Genomic DNA, 23687 nt, shown 5'->3' with positions numbered 1-23687 from the left:
AAAAATATATTCAATTTTAAAAAATGGTCAGAACATTTTTCCAAAGAAGACATACAGATGGCAACAGGCACATGAAAAGATGCTCAGTATCATTAACCATGCTGAGCAAAGCCAAAGAAAGCCAAAACACTAATTTGAAAGGATATATGCACCCCTAGATATTACTTCCGGAGAAGGCAATGGCAACCCACTCCAGTACTCTTGCCTGGAAAATCCCATGAACAGAGGAGCCTGATAGGCTGCAGTCCATGGGGTCACGAAGAGTCAGACACGACTGAGCAACTTCACTTTCACTTTTCACTTTCATGCATTGGAGAAAGAAATGGCAACCCACTCCAGTGTTCTTGCCTGGAGAATCCCAGGGATGGGGAGCCTGGTGGGCTGCTGTCTATGGGGTCGCACAGAGTCAGATACTACTGAAGTGACTTAGCAGCAGCAGCAGCAGGTATTACTTCAAAGTCAAGATATGGAAACAATCTAAATGTTTGTTGGTGAATGAATGGATGAAGAAGGTGTAATAGATGTATTTAAATACACATACACACACAGAGTGGAATACTATTCAGCCATAAAAAGAATGAAATTTTACCACTGGCAGTAACAGGAATGGACCTTGAGGGCATTATGTTGAGTGAAATAAGTCAGACAGAGAAAGACAAACTGTATGACTCACTTATATGTAGAATCTAAAAAGGAAAACAGGATTTCAAAGTTGCTAAGAGAATACATTTTACATGGTGATTATTTTCCAAGAGAGTGAAAACTAAAGTTGTCAGGTCTAGGCCCAGAACTGTAGTGGCATCATTTTTGCCTCATTCCATTGACCAAAGCAACTAACAGGCCCATCAAGATTCAAGAGGGGGAAAAAACTCTACCTCCTCATAGCAAGCTTGCAGGGAGATGGAAGAATTATTGATGGTCATCTACCACAATGAGCCTTGCTCTCTTCCATATAAATGAGTCTTCAAAACAGACAATTTTCCATGGTCAATTCTGCCTAGAATCTTATCATTTAAGAATCACCACCATCAGCTGACAATTTGATTAGCAACTGAATGTTTTCAGTTTGTTAGCTATTTTGTGCCTTAACCATGTAATCTTTTCATTTGCTCACTCATCTATTTCACATGCATAAATCTACTCTAGGATCAATATATTTCACAAAAGCATTCATTAAAATTCAGTAAAATAAAACAAAAGGGATAATACATGTATACATATATGTTTACATAAATACATCAAAAATATTGATATACAGAAGAATAAACCAGAGAGAAGACAACAGTTATTTCTGAGGTTAGGATGGGGACGGAGGGCTTCAGAGGGAAAGGAGTTTCTCTTTTCATTTTTTGCTTTTTGTGTAGTTTGAGGGTTCTTTACAGCAATCATTTATCATTCTGAAATAATACATTTCATCAAATAGAATTAAGACTAAAAATAAATTCCTATCATCAAAAGAATATCAAATAAACCAAGGTAAAGAGCTCAACTCTAATTTCATTTTTAAATAAATGAGCTCACAAACGAATTTCCAGCATTTAAGCCTATGGGTCTGTTTGATGGCTGCTGCACAACAGAAATACATGAGAATACCTGCTATAAATGCGGTCTAGTGGGAGATGCTATATAATAGACAGGTGTATCTCACTCCGAGTACCCTCTCTCCCTAGAGCAACCATCTCTACAAGAGCTAGTCTTCACTGTTTGTACTATCTAATGACTTGCCGCCCAAAGAAAGGATGCTCCGGAAATAATCATCTGGTACCACAGCAATACCACCACTCAAAGCAGTGGCAGACGATGATCCAAGGAATCTCAAAGATCCCTTAGTTCACCAATCCCACTTTACAGATGAAAAACTGAAGCCCAGGGAGTTTGCATGCCCAGGGTACATAGCTACTCAATCAAGGATCCTGGATTGGAGTTTGGGAAATTTCTTGATATCCTATTAGTGAATAATAAAGATGGGAAGAAAACCTCACTTTTAGAGACTTGCGTTACTAGAAATTTCACTGGAGAAGGCGTTGAATGGTATTTTCAAGCTTAGACAGGGGAGAATGAGGGCAACAAGAAGACTCATCAGAAACAGTACATAGAGTTTGGAATAAAGAAAGATGGTGACTGATGCTCACTCTCTGCCCTAAAGTGTCCTGAAATCTGACCATGAGAATTAGAACCTTAAAGACCAGCCATGAAAACATGAACTGCTACACGTTACAGCTTTGTTTTCCTCCTCAGTTCCTAAGATCGTTGGCTAAATATCTTCCAAACAAAGATGGAAATGAGGAAACTGTTGTAAGTGGAGTGAGAAAAAGAAAAGGGACCATGATTTTGAAAGGAAGGAAACACCAAAAGCTTCCGGTAACAGAGGGAAACACTGCCACCTGGTGAAGAGCTGGAGTTAATGAAAATGGTGCCGGACATGGTTAGAGGCCACATCTCCTATAGAGGTCAAAATTTTATTAACGAGTCTATTTGTGGTCTGAGCTGGTCAGTGTCAAGAGAAAGTTTAGTTTGGGATTTCATCAGGCCAATCTGTGGTGGAGAAAGGTCAGTTTGTCCCTACTGTGAGGATGGTAGAGGACCGCATTCCTGCTTCCCTTTCTTTATTGAACATTTATGCCTATTAGCTCTGAATTTTTTCCTAAAAACCTAAGTCTCAAAATAATTAAACAGGGATTCCTTGTTGGCTCAGTGATGAAGAATCTGCCTGTCAGTGCAAGAGACACAGGTTTGATCCCCAGTCTGGGAAGATCCCGAGTGCCATGGAGCAACCAAGCCCGAGCGCCACAACCACTGAGCCTGTGCTATGGAGCCTGGGAACCACTACTGAGCCCATGTGCTTCAGCTACTAAAACCTGCACACCTGAGAGCCTGTGCTCTTCAACAAGAGAGACCACCTCAATGAGAAGCCCGCACACAGCAACTATGGGAATAGCTCCCGCTCATGGAAACTAGAGTAAAAAATGCAAAGCAATGAAGACCCAGCACAGCCAAAAAATAAATATATAATTTTTAAAAGATAATAAATATACTTGGTTGAGACAAGATAAAAGTGATCTGAGAGTAAAAAACAATACAAAGAAGTTTATTCATATAATACCTGTACAAAGCTAAAAATCCTCAGTGGCTCAACACAACCCTTCCTGAGACTTTTTTTTTTTTCTCTTCCTTTTCTATTCATATACAAATATACACACAAAGGACAACTGCAAAAGAGGGCTGGGAGAAAGGTGCTTATCCTTTGTATAAAGACTCAGTCTTTCTCTTTGCTATGGTCTTAATGTGTCTTCTCTAAATTTTTATATTGAAACCCAACCCCATGGTGAGGGTATTAGGAGGCAGGGACTTTGGGAGGTGATGAGACCACAAAAGCAGGGCCCTCTTGAATGAGATTAGTGCCCTTAGAAAAGAGGTCTGATAGAGCTCCCTTCCCCTCTGCCATGCCAGGTGAGGTCACATCCTAAAGACAGCATTTATGAAGCAGGCCCTTGATAGGCACAGACCTGATCATGTGGGTACTCTGATCTTGGACATTCAGCCTTCAAAACTGAGAAACAAATTTCTGTTGTTTCTATAGCATTTTGCTATAGCAGCCTGCACAGACCCTTTCCACCACCCTTCTATTCTCTCCTCCTGCCCTCTTTCTTGCCATTCTCTTTCTTCCTAGCCCATTCCCCCCACCTCAGCCTCCATCTTCCAAGATTCTCTTTATTAATGTGCAAAAAACTGACAGAACTAGGAGACCAAGTGGGAAGGTGACATTACAGGACTGCCAAGTGACACAGCTCCAAGACCCCCAATCCACACTGTATGTGATGCTGTTATTTCATGCTTTTGTATTTTTCAACCACATGAATGTAGAATCTTCAGTTTATACTTAATTTTTTAAGACCTAACCTTAGTGGTTCAATGGTAGGCCACTGATAAATTCCATTGTTTCATTTAATGATGAAGCAGTTCTGGATCTTACCCAGTTATTTTTTTTTTTAATCAACAATTTCTTAGGATTAATAAGTTCTAAAGATACTCAATGTGATTTAGATTTTTTTTATTTTGCAGAACTTCAGAGAGAATACCGCAGAAAAGTCTAATGTTGTCAGCCCTAACTTAGATGGAAAATATTATCTTTCCTAAATACAAAGATGATCAATACTCTTTTTGTGAATTTTTGCTAATTAACTGTACTTGAATGTGTGGCATTTTTTTAAAGAATGTGCAGGTTTTAAATTTCAGGAAACTCTACAGGAAAAGGAGGTCTGTAAGCAAAAGTCATGGTACTTATAAGTTAATTTGGGAATCTTTCAAATCCTTAACATAAATTTCATGGAGTTGAGAAACCGAGAGAAAGTTAATGGATAGAAACATTCTATGTTCTGAGAAAAACAAAACTCCCATTTACCTAGCTCTGAGCCCTAAGTCTTATCTGAAATTTTCCTGGACATAGTATCTTTGTGTTGGATGTCTCCCAAGGTGCATGACCAGGCCATTGGCTGCTAGAGTTCAAGAGACCACCTTTTTCCTGTATTACCTGAGAAGCAAGCACAAAGGAACGTTTAACTGAGATATGTATTATTATTAATGTGTTCCTGTGGACTTGCTGACTATATTTTATTACAGTCTTTATAATGATTTTTACAATAACTTGTAACTGTAAAATAAGATTGTCTGTATTTCATATTCTGTTTATTTTATAATGTTGAGACATTTGTCCTATTAACTGGTCAACTTTTTCTCATGAATAGAATTTAGCACATTAAATCTTCCCAGTCTTTAAAGTAGAATTAAAGTGGTTCCTGCCTGAGAATGGCCATTATTCTATTTTTGAAATGTACGGTCCTTTTCACCTACATCTAGGAATTCGTAAACCAGAAAAATTTTGCCCAAAGAGTAAGCTACTTTGGTAGTTTACTTGTCCTGGGTTTGCTATTGGAAGCTAGATCAAGCAATCCCAACTTCTTGTTCTCCCAAACTGCACAAAATATGTCTAATAACCTCCTCTAGTAGATATCTCTATTTTGCAGTAAACAAAGGGTAAGAGGAGTCTTAAAAACATTTCTGCTTCAGGGCACAGAATGCATACTAACTATAGTGCTGTCTTTGTACACATCCTATTAACATAGACTAAGGATCCCACTCCAGTGTTCTTGCCTGGAGAATCCCAGGGACGGGGGAGCCTGGTGGGCTGCCGTCTATGGGTTCGCCCAGAGTCGGACATGACTGAAGCGACTTAGCAGCAGCATCAGCAAGGATGCCCTTTAAAGAAAGAAAATCATGAATAAAAATACTTCCAGAGGTAGTTACAAAGCAAATTATAGAAATAAAGTGTCTCATAGAACCCTGGTTACTATACTTTGGTCACCAGTTATTTAAATAAATTGAACATGGGATTTTCCCCAAATTAGAATAGTATGACTCATATGTAGGGAACTTTGGAGGGACTTTTCCCAAGTCCTTAAGAGACACGGCAATGTCCTCAGTGGCTTGAGTTTGGTGAAAGTCATACAGCGTAGAAGACTCCAACAGCAGTCATTTCACTTCTGGGTACAATCCAAAGAAACTGGAGAACTGAGACCCTCAGATAGTTCTAAGGAGATCAGTTCCAGATCTTTAACTTTTATATATGGGCTTCCCTTGTAGCTCAGCTGGTAAAGAATCCACCTGCAATGCAGGAAACCCCGGCTCAATTCCTGGGTTAGGAAGATCCACTGGAGAAGGGATAGGCTACCCACTCCAGTATTCTTGGGCTTCTCTGGTGGCTCAGATGGTAAAGAATCTGCCTGTAACGTGGGAGACCTGGGTTGGGAAGATTCCCCTGGAAAAGGGAATAGCTACCCACTCCAGTATCCTCGCCTGGAGAATCCCAGATAGTTTTAAGGAGCTCAATTCCAGATCTTTAACTTTTATATATACTTCCTTCTAAATCTGATCTACCTGAGAACCAGTGTAGCCAAGCAGCCTTGTAGTTCCTAGCCTGACCCCTCTTTTCACATTAGCCCTTTCTCCCACTTGAAAAGAAAAAGGCATGTCTACTAAAATGCTAAAATGGTGTTTTGCTCCAAGTGTAAAAAACTGCAAGGAGCTAAAAAAGATATTCTAAAATAATGATATTGGTATTGAGAGCTAAACAATTTTACTGGGTAACAAACCCTTTTAAAAATTAGATTATTTAACATTACTTGTTTTCTAGCAAATTGAAGGAAGACCTATTTATACTGTCCACTGATACATCACTAAAAATAAGATCACTAAGTGATCAGTGGCATATAACTTGGAAAGCTTTCCAATAAATGTGACATCACTAAAACAATTCCTTCCAGTCACATACTTATGCGAACAATATTTCTCAGTGTTAATTATATAAAAGCAAACACTAGAAATAAACCGATGTGGGGTTTCCCTGATTAGTCAGTTCAGTCACTCAGTTGAGTCCGACTCTTTGTGACTCCATGGACTGCAACACGCCAGGCTTTTCTGTCCATCACCAACTCCCAGAGTTTGCTCAAACTCATGTCCATAGAGTCGGTGATGCCATCCAACCATCTTATCCTCTGTCATCCCATTCTCCTCCTGCCTTCAATCTTTGTCTCGGGGTAAAGAATCTACCTGCCAATGCAGGAGACATGGGTTCAATCCCTGATCCAGGAAGATCCCACATGATTCAGAGTGAGTAAATCCACATAGTTGCTACTATGCGGCAACACGGTGTACTCTCCAAAGCTGGAGAGCAACCCTCACGGCAAAGAAGACCCAGCACAGCCAAAAATAAGTGAGTAAATAAAAGTATAAAAAAAGAAATAAACCAATGTGTGAACCTGTATCCTTCTGGTAAGTAAAATTAATTTATGATATATAAACTAATTTTTAAAGCCCCACTGACTTATTTTTTATGTTTAACAATTATAACATTAAAAAATATGTAATTGATGAATTATGAACTAAAAAGAATTGATAATAATTCAAGATAATTTTTAACACTTAAGAGTATTATGGTCAAAGAAATTCAACATAATTTAGTTTAACTTTATGTATAAAATTTGCTACAGAGAAGTATGACAGACTGACAATTAATATATTTACACACAATGTATATTACATTCAGATAAAAATCTGCGGCAGAAGTGGAAAGAAAATTCATGTGCAAAGAGAAAAAGAAGTGATGAAACCTTTCCCACTACAAGAGGAGAGCTTGTTCACGTTGTTAATGCTTTGATGGACAATGATGAGTATATCAAATCCCTATGGCATTTCTATTCCATTGGATACACGTAAGAATTCTGCTTTTAAATGTTAATGTTTACATTACAAATTATTTCCTTTGTAACTACGTAAACTGAAGATGAAAAGTTTCATTCCAGTTCTAAGAAAGAAAAGTTTGTCCAAATCGTTTATGGGATAAGCTAACAAAATAAAGATTCCTTACTCTATAATAATTTTCATATATGTGCATAAGAAAACATATAGAGATTTTCATTTCAATATTATTTGAAACAGAAAAAAGTTAGGAAGATCTGAAATAAATATCCATCGATATAGATAAGTAAAATGTGATATTTTCAGATGATAGAATCTTATACACTAAAAGGAATAAATTAGATAAGCTTATCTATATGGAAATATCTCAAGATTTACCTGACCCTAGGTAAATCTGATCCTCAGAATTACTGTAGGCTCATCCTCCTATCCTCACAATAGTGAAACCATTCCAGGAAGAAGGAAGTCCACAGGCTATGTGATATCACCCAAACCTTGGCCCTGAGGCAGAGAACTTTGAATGGGTGTGTAACATGATCATATCACAGTTATGATCATGAAGGCTCCACACTTGTCTGAGGCATTTTAATGACTAGTCCTTGCTGGGAGTGGTGGTGATTTAGTCACTAAGTCGTGTCCTGACTCTTGCGACCCCATGGACTGTAGCCCACCAGGCTCCTCTGTCCATGGGATTCTCCAGGCAAGAATCCTGGAGTGGGCTGCCATTTCCTTCTCCATTGTTGGGAGTGGAGGGGAGATTAAAATGGCCAAAGAACCAATTAGAAAGAAAAAAATTTCATCATCTTTTTGAAATTTTTACTTGCCTGGAAAGAGGAAGTAAGGTATTTATTTATTTAGGAAGGACAGAAAGAAGAAATATTAGTGGTCTAGCAAAAATCCAAAGGTGAGATAAGCAGAAAGCACCTCTTAGCAAGACATTAATTCTATGATAAGAAAACCATAGTTCAAGAGTTCATTTCTGTAGGAAAGCAAAACCCGTAAGACCCAGGAGTGACAATTAAGTTCCTTGTCTATATATAAGTATCCATCCCTCTCTTTCTTTTTAGAGAAATCTACTAAAATATTTGAATATTTTGCAAGTTAAATGCTATTTTCTCACTACCCCAAGGTAAAATTACTGATAACATAAAATGCGGACATAATAAGAGTAATAATAATAACTACCAATATTCTATTATTACTGACAATTTGTTACTAACAATTAGAAATGTATAGGGTCAATAAACGGTATATGTAACTGGAGAATCCCATGAACAAAGGGGCCTGGTGGTCCATAGGTTCGCAAAGAGTCAGACACAACTGAAGCAACTTAGCACACACACGCTCCTAAAAGGGCTTTCCAGATGGCACTAATGGTAAGGAATCTGCTGGCCAGTGCAGGAGAGTGCAGGAGATGCAGGTTCAATCCCTGGGTCCAGAAGATTCCCTGGAGTAGGAAATGGCAACTCGCTCCAATACTCTTGCCTAGAAAATTCCACGGACAGAGAGGTCCATGGGGCTACACAGATACAGAGAGTCGGACACAGCTGAGTGGCTGAACAACAACAAAAGGTCTTAAGAAGCTCCCTGGCATCTTTACATTTTCTCTTCTAGGTCTCTGCAAATACGTTTCTATAAAGACAGCCTGGGGTGAGCACTGTGATATAAATAAAAATTAGTATTTATTGATTCAGTTCAGTTCAGCTCAGTCACTCAGTTGTGTCCGACTCTTTGAGACCCCATGGAATGCAGCATGCCAGGCCTCCCTGTCCATCACCAACTCCAGGAGTTTACTCAAACTCATGTCCATTGAGTCGGTGATGCCATCCAACTATCTCATCCTCTGTTGTCCCCTTCTCCTCCCGCCTTCAATCTTTCCCCAGCATCAGGGTCTTTTCCAGTGAGTCAGTTCTCCATATCAGGTAGCCAAAGTATTGGAGTTTCAGCTTCAACATCAGTCCTTCCAATGAATATTCAGGACTGATTTCCTTTAGGATGGACTGGTTGGATCTCCTTGAAGTCTAAGGGACTCTCAAGAGTCTTCTCCAACACCACAGTTCAAAAGCATCAATTCTCCGGCACTCAGCTTTCTTTATAGTCCAACTCTCACATCCATACATGACTGGGAAAACTATAGCCTTGACTAAATGGACCTTTGTTGGCAAAGTAATGTCTCTGCTTCTTAATATGCTGTCTAGGTTGGTCATAACTTTTCTTCTAAGGAGCAAGCGTCTTTTAATTTCATGGCTGCAGTCACCATCTGCAGTGACTTTGGGGCCCCCCAAAATAAAGTCTGTCACTGTTTCCACTGTTTCCCCATCTATTTCCCATGAAGTGATGGGACCAGGTGCCATGATCTTAGTTTTCTGAATGTTGAGTTTTAAGCCAACTTTTTCACTCTCCTCTTTCACTTTCATCAAGAGGTTCTTTAGTTCTTCTTTGCTTTTTCCATAAGGGTGGTGTCATCTGCATATCTGAGACTATTGATATTTCTCCTGGCTATATTTATTGACTACATATTGCCATTAAATGGTCTACAGGTATGATCTACTGAAATATATCTCATGGTTTTCTTATCAGTTGACCTTATATTGTTTCTGTATCACAAGTACTGAAATCATCCCTCTCCTGAAATAACTGAAGCCTTATTATCATTTCTGCAATTCTCAACGCCCAGGAATTTTCTCCCTAAGGTTTCTGGTATTCTGTAAGTACTCTCTCAGCAGACCCACCCCATCGTTCCCCAGGTATGCCCATATAGAACCACACCTCCATAGTAAAGCAGCCTTCATACAAGTACCTCTACCAAAGGAAACAGACAGGGGGAAAAGAAAATGTTATCAGATTGACTGTAATCATTAATCCTCATAATGCATATAGGAAAGGAAGATGCAGGATTGTAGCTGTGGCCATAAAATGAAACTGAATGGATATCCACTGGTAAACATATCCAACATTCTGCTGCATTTAATACTCCCTTATTACTCCATTCTCTCAGGAGCACAAACTACAAAACATTTCTTGAGTCAAACACCCTTGGTATTAGTTAACAGGAAACACATAATCTGAGTCAGTTTTGCTTCCCTATACACCATTCCTCACTGTCTTACCCTGAAAGGGGAGGTACTGAACTCTGTATACTGAGATTATAAATTCCTTGAGAGGTTAGTTAGCATGGAGGCTAAAAGCACCGTTTCTGGAGCCAGTGTCTTTCTGTAAGTACTGTCTTTCTGGAGCCAGACTGTCTCAAATATTGCCCTGCCACTTAACAGCTGTGGGATCTTCAGAGAGCTACATAATCTCTCATATTCCCATGTCCTCATCTGTAAAATGGGGATAATAACAGTACCTACCTCAGGGCCTCCCTGGTGGCTCACCCGCCAATGCAGGAGACACGGGTTTGAGCGCTGATCCAGGAAGAGCGCACATGCTGCGGAACAACCGAGCCCGTGGGCTGTAACTACTGAGGCTGTGCTCTAGAGCCTGGGAACCACAGCTATTGAGCCCAAGTGCCGCAATTACACTTGGGCTTCCCAGGTGGCGCTAATGGTAAAGAACTCGATTGCCAGTGCAGGAGACATAAGCGACGCGGGTTCAATCCCCGGGTCAGGAAGATCCCCTGGAGGAGGGCATGGCAACCCACTCCAGTATTCTTGCCTGGAGAATCCCCATGGACAGAGGAGCCTGGTGGGCTACAGTGTATGGGGTTGCAAAGAGTCAGACACGATGGGGCAAGCACAGTACAGTCACAACTACGGAAGCCCACATGCCCTAAATCCTGTGCTCCACTACAAGAGAAGCCCTGGCACTGCAGTGAAGAGCAGTCCTCACCCGTCACAACTAGAGAAACGCCCATGCAGCAATGAAGACCCAGCCCAGCCAGAAATAAATTATTTTTTAAAAGAAAAACAGTACCTACTTCACAGGGTTGTTACGAGAATTAGGTGAGGATAGCAGCATGTACATATATTACCTAGAGCAAGTCTGGCGCATAGTAAGCACTATATGAAGTGAAAGCGAAAGTGAAGTCGCTCCGTCGCGCTCGGCTCTTTGCGACCCCATGGACAGTGGCCTGCACCAAGCTCCGCTGTCCATGGGATTTTCCAGGCAAGAGTACTGGAGTGGGTTGCCATTGCCTTCTCCAGGGAATCTTCCCGACCCAGGGATCGAACCCAGGTCTCCCGCATTGTAGACAGACGCTTTACCGTCTGAGCCACCAGGGAAGTCCTAAACGCTATATAAGTGATCACTATTAGTGAGTGCAGATCCTATACGTTATTTGGTTGTATTCTCCTTGTTGCTACCTCTGACACCTTGCCTGTTATTTGAGATACGGTAAACTTTATAATGAATGATGCCAAACGAATGATGAATTACTATCAACAACTGCAAGATGAGAATTGATAAGAAAATAAGGATTCCCCCTGTCCTTCAGGATATCCCCAATAAGTAGTCATTTTATATCTCTTATTGCTATAATCTTACATCATACCAGTGCTTCAGTTAAGAGTTTAAATAAGCTGCATTTGCCTCTGAGTCACTCTGAAGTGCGGTAATGAAATGATCCAGTCACACTGACCTGCCACATTCTTAAGTCACGTGTCCAACATTATGACATAAGCAAGAATACATACAATCTCCTTTTCCTCCCATTCAAAATTCTCTGTGGGGGCCAGGTTCAGGAGATGTCACCTCCTCCATGGACTAGAATAGCTTCCTGAAAAATGTCTTCTAGAAGACAGGCCCAGTTGAACTATACGAAGAGCAAAGTCACACGGGCTTCTCAAGAGTCAGCCTCATTTGACAGCTGTCAGAAGGTATAGTATACCTCTAGTCTCTCCAGTTTAAGCCCTGTCAACTCCTAACTACGCCTCAGTCTTTGATTCAATATGGCTAGTCCCACTTCCCGCTGGAGTTTCTTGTAGGTTAAAAAAACAATTCTTTATACAAAGGTGTAAATCTCTGTACTTCTCACAATGCCTAGCCTAGTTTTTTTTTTATGTATCAGATAGACACTCTGTTAAGTATTTATAAACTCAGTGACTAAAAGACTGCACATGGTTTCAAATATATACTTAAACATACAAATGTAACTTATCAGCGGGATATAGTATAATCCTCAGATAATAATATCATCCATATATTTGGTTACCATGTCACATTATATAAACCTTTCTTTCTATACTTTGGTGTGGAACATTATCAGCAAGGACCTTAATCACTATTTCCATTTTGTTTCCCAAAGGGAACATTAACAGAGCAGATGTCAGACTTAGTTAATAATCTGTGCCCTGAAGGAAAGAAGAAAAAAAGGTCTCTGAGGCCTTCTTAATCATAAAGCAAACATAGTAATGTATCTTTTCCTCAGTTACAGCATAAAAATAACCAAATTCCCCAGAATGTGGACTCCTAATTTTATTCAAGAGGCTAGCTTTTCTTTCAACCAAGATCTAACAAAATTATCATTTTCTAACGGTTCTCTTTTAAAATGAATTATTTATTTATTTCTGGCTTCGCATGGGCTTTTCTCTATTTGGTGTTTGGGGCTTCCTCTCTATTTGTGGGGTGCAGGCTTCTCATCGTAGTGGCTTCTCCCCTTGTAGAGCACTAGCTCCAGGTGCATGGAACTCAGTAGTTGTGGTGCATGGGCTTAGCTGCCCCACAGCATGCGCGGCAACCGTCCCGGACCAAAGGCTGAACCTGTGTTCCCTGCACTGGCACGCAGGTTCCTAACCACTGGGCCACCAGGGAAGTCTTAACATTTGTCTTTTATTTGTCTCTAAAATGGAAGTGGCCAAATCACAACTGAGATTTGATTTCACAAATTATCCCTATTAACTCTGGAACAATGTAATGCTTTGATAAAACTGTAGTGTAGAAGAGGAAAAGTATAATATTATTATTCTAGAATAAGTAATAACCTTTTCAATTCCAAGTAATCCAAGCAGAATTAAGCCATGTATCCTAGCCAAAAGTGGCAGAACTAAAGCACAACCAAGGGGGGAAGGACAATATGGGAAGGTAGGTGAGGAATGGGAATGAAATAAGAGTACAAGGAAAAAATGGGGGATGAAGGTGGAGAAAGGAAAGGCCCTCCCTTCAAGGATCAGCTGCTTCTTTAAACCCTGTTCTACTGATTAACCAAGTTCATAGATGGAACAAAATTATGAAGAAGGGGAAAAGAAAAGGGAACAGATGAGATGGAAAAGATTAGTAGGGGGCTAAAAGAAAAGAAAGAAGTCCATCTGGTGAGAAGCAATGGAGCATAACATTAAATTGCCTCAGGTACCAAAGCTCACTGATCTAGAGTCTTCAGCCCATTTGAGACAATAGTCTAGTTCTAGCCGAGTTCCTCTCCAATTATGTGGCCTTATTCTTCTTTTTTATGGGTACGAATTATTAGTGATTTATTTTATTTTCTTACATGAATTTATTTAAAACTAGTATCTGTAAAAGTTAAGCAAATTTCCTTTATCTTCCTTATACTCAGTTACATATATTTATTCAGCATTACTCTGGTTTCTCAAATTTTCCTATGCTGTAAGTGAAAGAAATGAGCTTTAGGCTTCTAATCATATGTCTTTGAAGTAAGCTTCTCAAAGACCTAAAAATTGGCTCAAACAGGACCTAGGTCACTTAGCCTTGAGGTTATTTACAGTAAAACATTAAGCCAATTTAGTCAAGAAGACTAGGAACCAAATAATCCAGCAGTATATTAAACCAAAATACAGGCATATCAAAGTTATCAAAAAATATATTTATTTGTAGTATGTTATAACTAAACAATAAAAAATTTGCTCTTTAAAGCTATCAGTCTGGTTTTGGGAAAAGCCGTCTAGTTCTGGCTTAAAGAGCAGGAAAAGCATCTCCTAATGCTCAGAAAGATTATGAGAAATCTGCCATTTTTTGTTCTTGTCTCTGTTGATGCTTTTGAACTGTGGTGTTGGAGAAGACTCTTGAGAGTCCCTTGGACAGCAAGGAAATCAAACCGGTCAATCCTAAAGGAAATCAACCTTGAATATTCATTGCAAGGATTGATGCCGAAGCTGAAGCTCCAATACTGTGGCTACTTGATGGGAAGAGCCAACTCATTGGAAAAGATCCTGATGCTGGGAAAGATTGAGGGCAAGAGAAGACGGGGACAACAGAGGATGAAATGGTTGGATGGCATCACTTAGTCAATGGACATGAGTTTCAGCAAACTCTGGGAAGATACTGAAGGACAGGGAAGACTGGTGTGCTGCAGTCCATTGGGTCTCAAAGAGTTGGACACAACTTAGCAGGTGAACAACAACTTTCTCTAGTGCCCTAGAGCTCAGGAAATTCTCCCAGCCCAGCAGAGGCATTGACTTGTATAATAGCCACCAAAATCTGAGAGAGAGGAACTTTCCTCTATGGAGAAACTGGTCTCAGGAGAATGGGGAGAATGCCAGTTGCTGTTTTCCCCCCTCTGTCCATCTACTGATGGCCCTGGACACAGCACGGTTCCAGAGAGTAGGCAGCAGAGCGAGATCAGTGAATCACTAGCTTTTTGGCTGCAAGGCTAAATGAGGAAGTATAGGGAACCAGAAAGCACCAGACATCATGGGGAGGGAGGAGCTCAGGAAAGCAAATGAAGGTGATTGTAGACACCTAGGCTCGCCTTCAAGCTGCAGAGGCGGATCTGATCTTAAACAGCACACCAAAGACTTTGAGATTAAACTAAAGGGATCTACCACTGCACATGGCCCAAAATGACCACTGGGTGTGGCACACACGGGAGATAGACCCTAACAGTACTGCAAATATTTTGAAAACAAAATTGACATTGAAACTGCAACCTACAGAAGTTTGGTTGAAATTTGTGGCCTGAACACAACCAGCTCTACTCCTGCTAAAACAAAAAATATATATATCAATATTCTCCACAGGATTTAAATAAAACTGAGAGTCTTCTAATATTGTAAATGTCTAGGATACAATTAAAAATTATTCATGGGACTTCCCTGGTGGTACAGCAGTTAAGAATCCACCTGCCAACGCAGGGACACAGGTTCGATCACTGCTCCAGGAGGATTCCACATGCCACAGGGCAACTAAGCCCATGTACCCACAGCTACTGAAGCCCATGCTCTAGAGCCTGCAGGCCACAACCAGAGGTGTCACTGCAGTGAGACGCCTGTGCACTGCAACTAGAGAGCAGCCTCTGCTCACCACAACTAGAGAAAGCCCGTGCACAGCAATGACCCAGTACAGCCCCAAATAACTTAATTAATAGATTGAGTAAAAAGATTATTCAGCGTACAAACAATCAGGAAAATCTAAACTTACATGGGGAAAGACAATTCAGGGTCCAACACTTAGATAACACAGATGCTGAAATCAGCTAATGAAGGCTTTAATGCAATTATTAAAGCATACTAGGAAGTAAGAGAAAACACTCCTGAGAGGAACACAAAGAAGTAGAAGATATGAAGAACTAAGCTAACATTTCAGAACTGAAAAATTTTTAGGAAAATGTGATGTTCCCTTTGGGAAACAAAATGGAATAATTTTAATTTAATAAATAAGAATTTCCTTGGTTGTCCAGTGGTTGGGAATTTGCCTTTCAATGTTGGGGGCATGGATATGATACCAGGTCGGGAAATTAGGATCCATGAAACCTGTGTACCAGCTGGCAATTGGATCTCTTGTTCCTCTTGTCTTTTCTAAACCGAGCTTGTACATCTGGAAGTTCTCAGTTCACGTATTGCTGAAAGGCTAGCTTGAAGGATTTTGAGCATAACCTACCAGCAAGCAAAATGAGCAGAACTGCATGGTACAGTCCATGTGCCACAATGAAAGATCCCACATGACACAGCAAAGATCTCCTGGGTCACAACTAAGACCCAACACAGCCACATCAATAAATAAACAAAAATTTGAAGACACAATAAGTAAAATAAAGAAGCCACTGAATGGATTCAATCACAGAATGGAGATGACACAGGAAAGAGTCAGTGAATCTGAAGATTAACAACAAAAATTATTCCATCTGAACAAAGGAAAAAACACAGCATGGGAAAAAGAATGAACAGCACCTCAGAGATGAGTGGGACAAAACCAAAAGATCTAGTATTTGCCACTGGAGGTCAGAAGAAGAGGAGAAAAAATACAATGTAGTAAAATATGTTTGATAAAAATGGCTGAAAGTCCCCAAGTTTGGTGAAAAACATGAACTTACAGATTCAAGAAGACAGGATAAATCCCCAAACTCATGCCCAAATATATCATAATCAAACTGATGACAACTGGAGACAAAAAAAGAATCGTTAAAGCAGCTAGAAACAAATAACACATTACTTACAGGGAAACAACAATTTCAAATGACTGCAAAATTCTTATCAGGAATCATGAAGGGTAGGATTAAGTGGGACAACTTGAGGTGCTGGGGAAATAAAGACAACAACCCTGTCAACCTGGAAGTTCTAAATCCAGCAAAGATTCCTTCATGAATGAAATTCAAATAAATACATTCTCAGAGAAGGAAAACAAAGATAATTCATTGCCAGAAGACCTGCTCTAAAGAATTAGTAAAGGAGTATCTTTAGATAGAAGGGAAAGTATACCAGAAGGAAACTTGGAACATGAAGAAGAAAAATAGTAAATATCTAGGTAAATAAAATGGACTATTTTCGAGTTCCAATGTATGTTTTCAATGTATGCAAATGAAATCTACAAGACAACTATAACATAAAGAAGGGAGTGTAAAGGTGTCTGAATGATGCAAACACTTCTACATCTAATTAAAGGGCTAAAATATATTGATTCTAAGGAAATGGTGAATAATAAGCATTTATATTTTAATAAAGACATATTATCAAATCAGGCTTCCCACGTAGCCCTATGGTAAAGAACCTGCCTGCCAATGCAGGTAAACATCAAGAGTCGCGGATCCTTGGGTCAGGAAGATCCCTTGGAGGAGGACATGGCAACCCACTCCACTATTCTTGCCTGAAAATTCCATAGACAGAGGAGCCTGGGGGGCTACAGTCGATGGGGTTGCAAAGAGTCAGATACAACTGAAGCAACTTGGCACGCATGCATGCATAGAAAACCACAACAGATAAAACTGAACACAGTTGACCCTTGAACCATTCGAGTTTGAACTGCACAGGTTCACTAACTCACAGATTTTTTTTTACAGTGTGTAAATACTACTATAGTATGTGCAGACCATGTACTATACAGTACATTATCATAATGAGGTACCTTTTAGAACACCTCAAATTTTAAATATTGATGATAACAAGTTCTGGTGAGGATGCAAAACAAATAGAATGCTCATACATTCTCATGGAAATGCAAAATGGAATAGTGATTGGGGAAAACAGTTTGGCAGTTTCTCATAAAGTTAAAACTACTCTTGAACACATGAGTCTCTTATAAAAACAATGACCTAGCAAACCCACCACTGGGTATTTACTTTAAGGAAATAAACACTTCTGTTCACACAAGAACCTACACACAAAGGTTTATAGCAGGTCTATTCAGAATTACCAAAAACTGGAAACAACTTAAATATCCTTCAACAAATGAGTAGACAGGGTGTAGTACATTTCTACCATGGAATACTACTCAGCAATGAAAACGAATAAACCATTGACATATGCAACATCTCAGATGACTCTCAGAGGCATGCTAAGTAAAGAAGTCAGTCTCAAAAAGTTACATACTGTATGACTGAATTTACATATAACATTCTCAAAAAGAAAAAACTAACAGTGATGGAGATCAGATCCATGGCTGCCAAGGGTTGAGGAGGTAACTACAAAGGGGTAATACAATGGAGTTTCTTAGGATAATGGAATTGTTACATATCTTGACTTTGGCAGTGGTTATATGAATCTATTGTATTAAATTAAAGAACTGCACACCCATGCAAGTACGCACACATAATCAACTTTATGTTAATTTAAAAATAAAACTATACATGATGTATTGCTGTCTTAATATTTGAAAACAATATTCAGCAGAATAAGTATATAACAGAAGACCAAAACACAGAGGCATTCATCAATTCCCTCTTTATTATATAGCTAAAATATAAAATCAATCATTAGAAGCATAGTCTGAATTAGAATGAATGAGGCTAGATATTGTTTCCAGTCAATGTTTTGTATTCCCATAAATCAAATCCATATCACTCAAAAAGTATACTCTAATAGTGCTTTTATAAAGTAGATTGTAAATCCAGCAGCGTTTTTCTTGCTTTTAAGGAGTCTGAACACTCCATGTAATAGAATTTTTCTAAATTTTGACAAATTTGGGAACAGGGCATTTGTATGAACACAGGCTCTGGAACTAGACAACCTAGTTCAAATTCTAACTCTTACTAGCTAGAATTCAGATTCAAATTCTGCTACTTACTAGCTATTCGACCTGGATAACTTGCTGAATCTTTCTGTGCCTCACTTTCCTTTTCTGAAGATACTAATGCATAGGGTTATTATTAGTTGAGAATTAAATAATTTAATATGTGAAAAGCACTTATAACAGTGCTTGACACATATCAAATACCATTTTGGTGTTCGTTCAATAAAGAGCACCATGTTCTTTTCCACTTATGGCTACGTGACCTTATAGGTATGCCACATTACATATGATTAAATACTCAAATTCTATTTGTATGTCTCAAGTGGAATTTTGTCAGTTTGTTAATTAATACAATAAAGATTTAATTGTAAGTTTCTAGACTTGAGTCTCTCCCTCAAAACTCGGACAGGTACAGCATGCAGGACTCAAGCTATGGCTAGAAGCTCTATCTAGTGCAAAAGACAAACATACTTTAATTAACAGATATTAAAAGAGTGGGTTTCAGGAAAAAAGATGCTAGTTTGATCCTAAATTGCGTTGACAAACCTCTAGTGTCCACACTGGTCACACTTTTCTTAAAGCATGTATTCCATTCTAGATCACATGCTTCATTGATTTACAGGGTTAATCTGTTCAGCCTTACAGGCAAGATAGAGAACCATAGATAAAAATTCTAGGGGAAAAGATTTAGGCTCAGCAAAAGGAAGGACTAACTCTGAAGAGTAACTAAGAGATGGGCTACCTGACAATTAGTGAATTCCTTGTCACTGGCAACATTCAAATAAGCTTAATGACCAGCTGGTGGGACATTTATGTTCACAACAACCACAGTCATTTACTAAATGTTTATTATGTCTGTCTTTTACATACATTATCTTCAATCCTTTCACAAACTCTATAATGTAGCCACTATTCCCATTTTATAGATGAGGAAACTAAGGCTCAAGGATGTTAAGTAAATCACCCCAAATACACAGCTAAGTTCCAAAGCTGTGATTTGATCCAGGTCCTCTGATTCCAGAGCATACGTCTTTCTACAGTTCTACACTGTCTTTGGTTGAAGATGCAATGACTTTAATATTCCTTTTGATCCTGAAAGAGTGTGATTCCTTGAAATTCTTTCTAGATAATATAGCTACATCTTCCTAACTATTTCTATAACACTGTCTTCATCAAGGTAAATGATGTGTCTTACCTGTGTGAATGCTGGTTTGTTATTTGTGAGAGAGATGTGTTCCAGATTAACATAACTCCCAGTATGTCAACAGACAACAAAATTAACAATAATGGACTATGCAGAACAAGTATGGAGTTACTTACTCCTGAATTCACTACCTAGAGAATGAGATTTTGAACTCCTTATTGCCGAATTCAGACTTAAATTGAAGAAAGTGGGGAAAACCACTAGATCATTCAGGTATGACCTAAATCAAATCCCTTATGATTATACAGTAGAAGTGAGAAATAGATTTAAGGGACTAGATTTGAAAGACAGAGTGCCTGACGAACTATGGACAGAGGTTCATGACATTGTCTTCTGTAAGGAGACAGGAATCAAGACCATCTCCAAGAAAAAGAAATGCAAAAAAGCAAAATGGTTGTCTAAGGAGGCCTTACAAATAGCTGTGAAAAGAATGGAAGCAAAAAGCAAAGGAGAAAAGGAAAGATATACCCATTTGAATGCAGAGTTTCAAAGAATAGCAAGGAGAGATAAGAAAGCCTTCCTCAGTAATCAGTGCAAAGAAATCGAGGAAAACAATAGAATGGGAAAGACTAGAGATCTCTTCAAGAAAATTAAAGATACCAAGGGAACATTTCATGCAAACATGGGCTCAATAAAGGACAGAAATGGTAGGGATCTAACAGGGTGTGATTACTTATCTAGAGCCAGACATCCTGGAATTGGAAGTCAAGTGGGCATTAGGAAGCATCACTACAAACAAAGCTAGTGGAGGTGATGACATTCCAGGTGAGCTATTTCAAATCCTGAAAGATGATACTGTGAAAGTGCTGCATTCAATATGCCAGCAGGCAGTGGCCACAGGAATGGAAAAGGTCAGTTTTCATTCCAGTCCCAAGGAAAGGTAATGCCAAAGAATGCTCAAACTACTGCACAATTGCACTCATCTCACACACTAGTAAAGTAATGCTCAAAATTCTTCAAGCCAGGCTTCAGCAATACGTGAACTGCGAACTTCCAGATGTTCAAGCTGGTTTTAGAAAAGGCAGAGGAACCAGAGATCAAATTGCCAACATCTGCTGGATCATGGAAAAAGCAAGAGAGTTCCAAAAAAATACCTATCTCTGCTTTATTGACTACGTTAAAGCTTTTAGCTGTGTAGATCACAATAAACTGTGGAAAATTCTGAAAGAGATGGGAATCCCAGACCACCTGACCTGCCTCTTGAGAAACCTGTATGCAGGTCAGGAAGCAACAGTTAGAACTGGACATGGAACAGCAGACTGATTCCAAATAGGAAAAGGAGTACATCAAGGCTGTATATTGTCACCCTGCTTATTTAACTTCTATGCAGAGTACATCATGAGAAATGCTGGGCTGGAAGAAGCACAAGCTGGAATCAAGATTGCCGGGAGAAATATCAATAACCTCAGATATGCAGATGACACCACCCTTATGGCAGAAAGTGAACCTCTTGATGAAAGTGAAAGAGGAGAGGGAAAAAGTTGGCTTAAAACTCAACATTCAGAAAACGAAGATCATGGCATCTGGTCCCATCACTTCATGGTAAATAGATGGGGAAACAGTGGAAACAGTGGCTAACTATTTTTTTTGGGCTCCAAAATCACTGCAGATGGTGACTGCAGCCATGAAATTAAAAGACGCTTACTCCTTGGAAGGAAAGTTATCACCAACCTAGAGAGCATATTGAAAAGCAGAGACTTACTTTGCCAACAAAGGTCCATCTAGTCAAGGCTATGGTTTTTCCAGTAGTCATGTATGGAGATGAGAGTTGGACTATAAACAAAACTGAGTGCTGAAGAATTGATGTTTTTGAACTGTGGTGTTGGAGAAGACTCTTGAGAGTCCCTTGGACTGCAAGGAGATCCAACCAGTCCATCCTAAAGGAAATGAGTCCTGGGTGTTCATTGGTGGGACTGATGATGAAGTTGAAACTCCAATACTTTGGCCACCTGATGTGAAGAGCTGACTCATTTGAAAAGACCCTGATGCTGGGAAAGATTGAGGGCAGGAGAAGAAGGTGATGACAGAGGATGAGATGGTTGATGGCATCACCAACTCGATGGACATTGGTCTGCGTGAACTCCAGGAGTTGGTGATGGACAGGGAGGCCTGGAGTGCTGCAGTTCATGTGGTCGCAAAGAGTCGGACACAAGTGAGCGACTGAACTGACTGAAAATGTTTTTTCTCTTAATAAAACTAGAAATAAACACACAAGTAAAGGTAAACTTATGTCTTCCTTTTTGGCTAGCTCTCAAAAACATTACTCATGAGGATCTATGTGAGTGTTTTCAGTATTTGTTATGGTAATCTCTCACCAGCTGGGGGTGGTGATGATTACATTCCTGAGAAGTGCTATGTAGACAAAACCTTGATTGGTGAGTCCAAGGGTAGGGAATTTTCCAGAGAATAAAACAACAAAATTGGTTATAAAAGCAGAAAAGAATCTTTTTCCTGTAAGGCTGGACCCCGGTGGCCAGATGGGCCGCCCCTCCTCTCCCTCCCGCCTGCGGGGGAGGTCCCTAACGGAAGGCGCCTCCCAGATCCCGGGGACCAATGACAGCACACTTCACCAGCTAAAGCCGCTCCACCCCAGCCACGTAGAAGGACCTGTCAGGCCACAACGCCTTGGCCTGGTGACCTATCCGAACCCCAGTCCATCTAGCCTGACCATCCCTCGCAACAAACGTATAAAAACCACCCCCAACACGGTCCCGGTGCGGACTTCCTCGACCTGCTTCGTTTGGATCTGGGAACCCCGCCCGGGAGCGCTTCGCCATAAAAAGCCTGTTAGACACTCTTTTGGTGTCCTGGTTGTCTTTACCTAACATTTCCTTAGTTGTTCATGAGCTAATATTCTAAATGGAAGACAGAGTTTATGTTAACCACACTTCTGTTTCTAAAGTTCTTGATATAGCCTTTATTGATATTCAACACTTTCCTGTATTTGCTTTTCCCACTGGTATCATTTTTGCAAGCTTGGCAACATTCTTAGTAACCATCTGGTCTTTCCAGAAAACAAGGGCATGGTTTTTCTAGGCCTGGCCTCCAACTGTTATTCTCCACTCATCACATACAGAGGGGATGAGAACGGCAGGCTTCTTGCCATCTGACTTTAAGATTGTGGTAGGAATGGAGATGAGGGTAGGGATAACTGTAACTAAGTTCCTTGGTTTCAAGGAACTAAACTCAAGCATACATACATACACGAAGATCACAGACTGTAAAATTTAGGCAGACAAAGAAAACCACATTGCGACAAAACTATGACTGGCAAAACTGGTAACTGGCAAAGGATTTCTACACAAGGTCTTCTTAGACAGTTCTCTCATATGGGTCAGAATGAACAAATCATGGAATGATGAAGCTTGTAGAACTACTTCAGTTTCAGAGGAGGAAACCCAGAAAGGCTGCCTAACATGAGACAGGTCACAGAGCTGTCATTTAGGACACAATAATTTCAAATAACTTAGCATTTCCTAAGTACTACCCTCAATAATCTACCTTTTACATGCTTCAAACAGTTTTGCAGAGGCTGTTTGTTCTTCATCTATCTGACACTCTGTACTTGGAAACACTTTATTGTGTTGGGCACAGAAACAGAATTTGGGGATGATTATTAAAAAGGAGTGTCATAGATCCCCACCTTCCTAGGGAACGAGGAGGAAATGCTGTGCCTCTGCAGAGCTTTTTTTAGTTGTCTTCTGTTCTTGGCCTATGAATGTGAGTTCATGTCCTAGAAATCCTTGTGATCTCAACTAAAGATATGTGATTATTTACTCTCCCCTTCCCTGTCCCCAATCCCTCCCACCCAGAATAATCACTGTATTTCATTGGTTTTTAACCAGTCATTTAAACTGTTTTTATGTGTATTTCCAAGAGTCCCAAGGAAGTGGTC

The 23687-nt window shown here is 39.7% G+C and overlaps 1 long non-coding RNA gene across 1 annotated transcript in view; it reads right to left on the bottom strand.

The window, feature by feature from the left end:
• The window catches only part of LOC105604214 (uncharacterized), a 35212-nt gene that overhangs the window by 1729 nt on the left and 9796 nt on the right, over positions 1 to 23687 (bottom strand). The window lies entirely within an intron of this gene.

Source organism: Ovis aries, chromosome 22 (genome assembly GCF_016772045.2).
Source record: "Ovis aries strain OAR_USU_Benz2616 breed Rambouillet chromosome 22, ARS-UI_Ramb_v3.0, whole genome shotgun sequence".
NCBI classification, from domain to species: domain Eukaryota; kingdom Metazoa; phylum Chordata; class Mammalia; order Artiodactyla; family Bovidae; genus Ovis; species Ovis aries.
The sequence above is the reverse complement of the archived record's forward strand: the minus strand, read 5'-3'. Positions and strand labels throughout refer to the sequence as shown.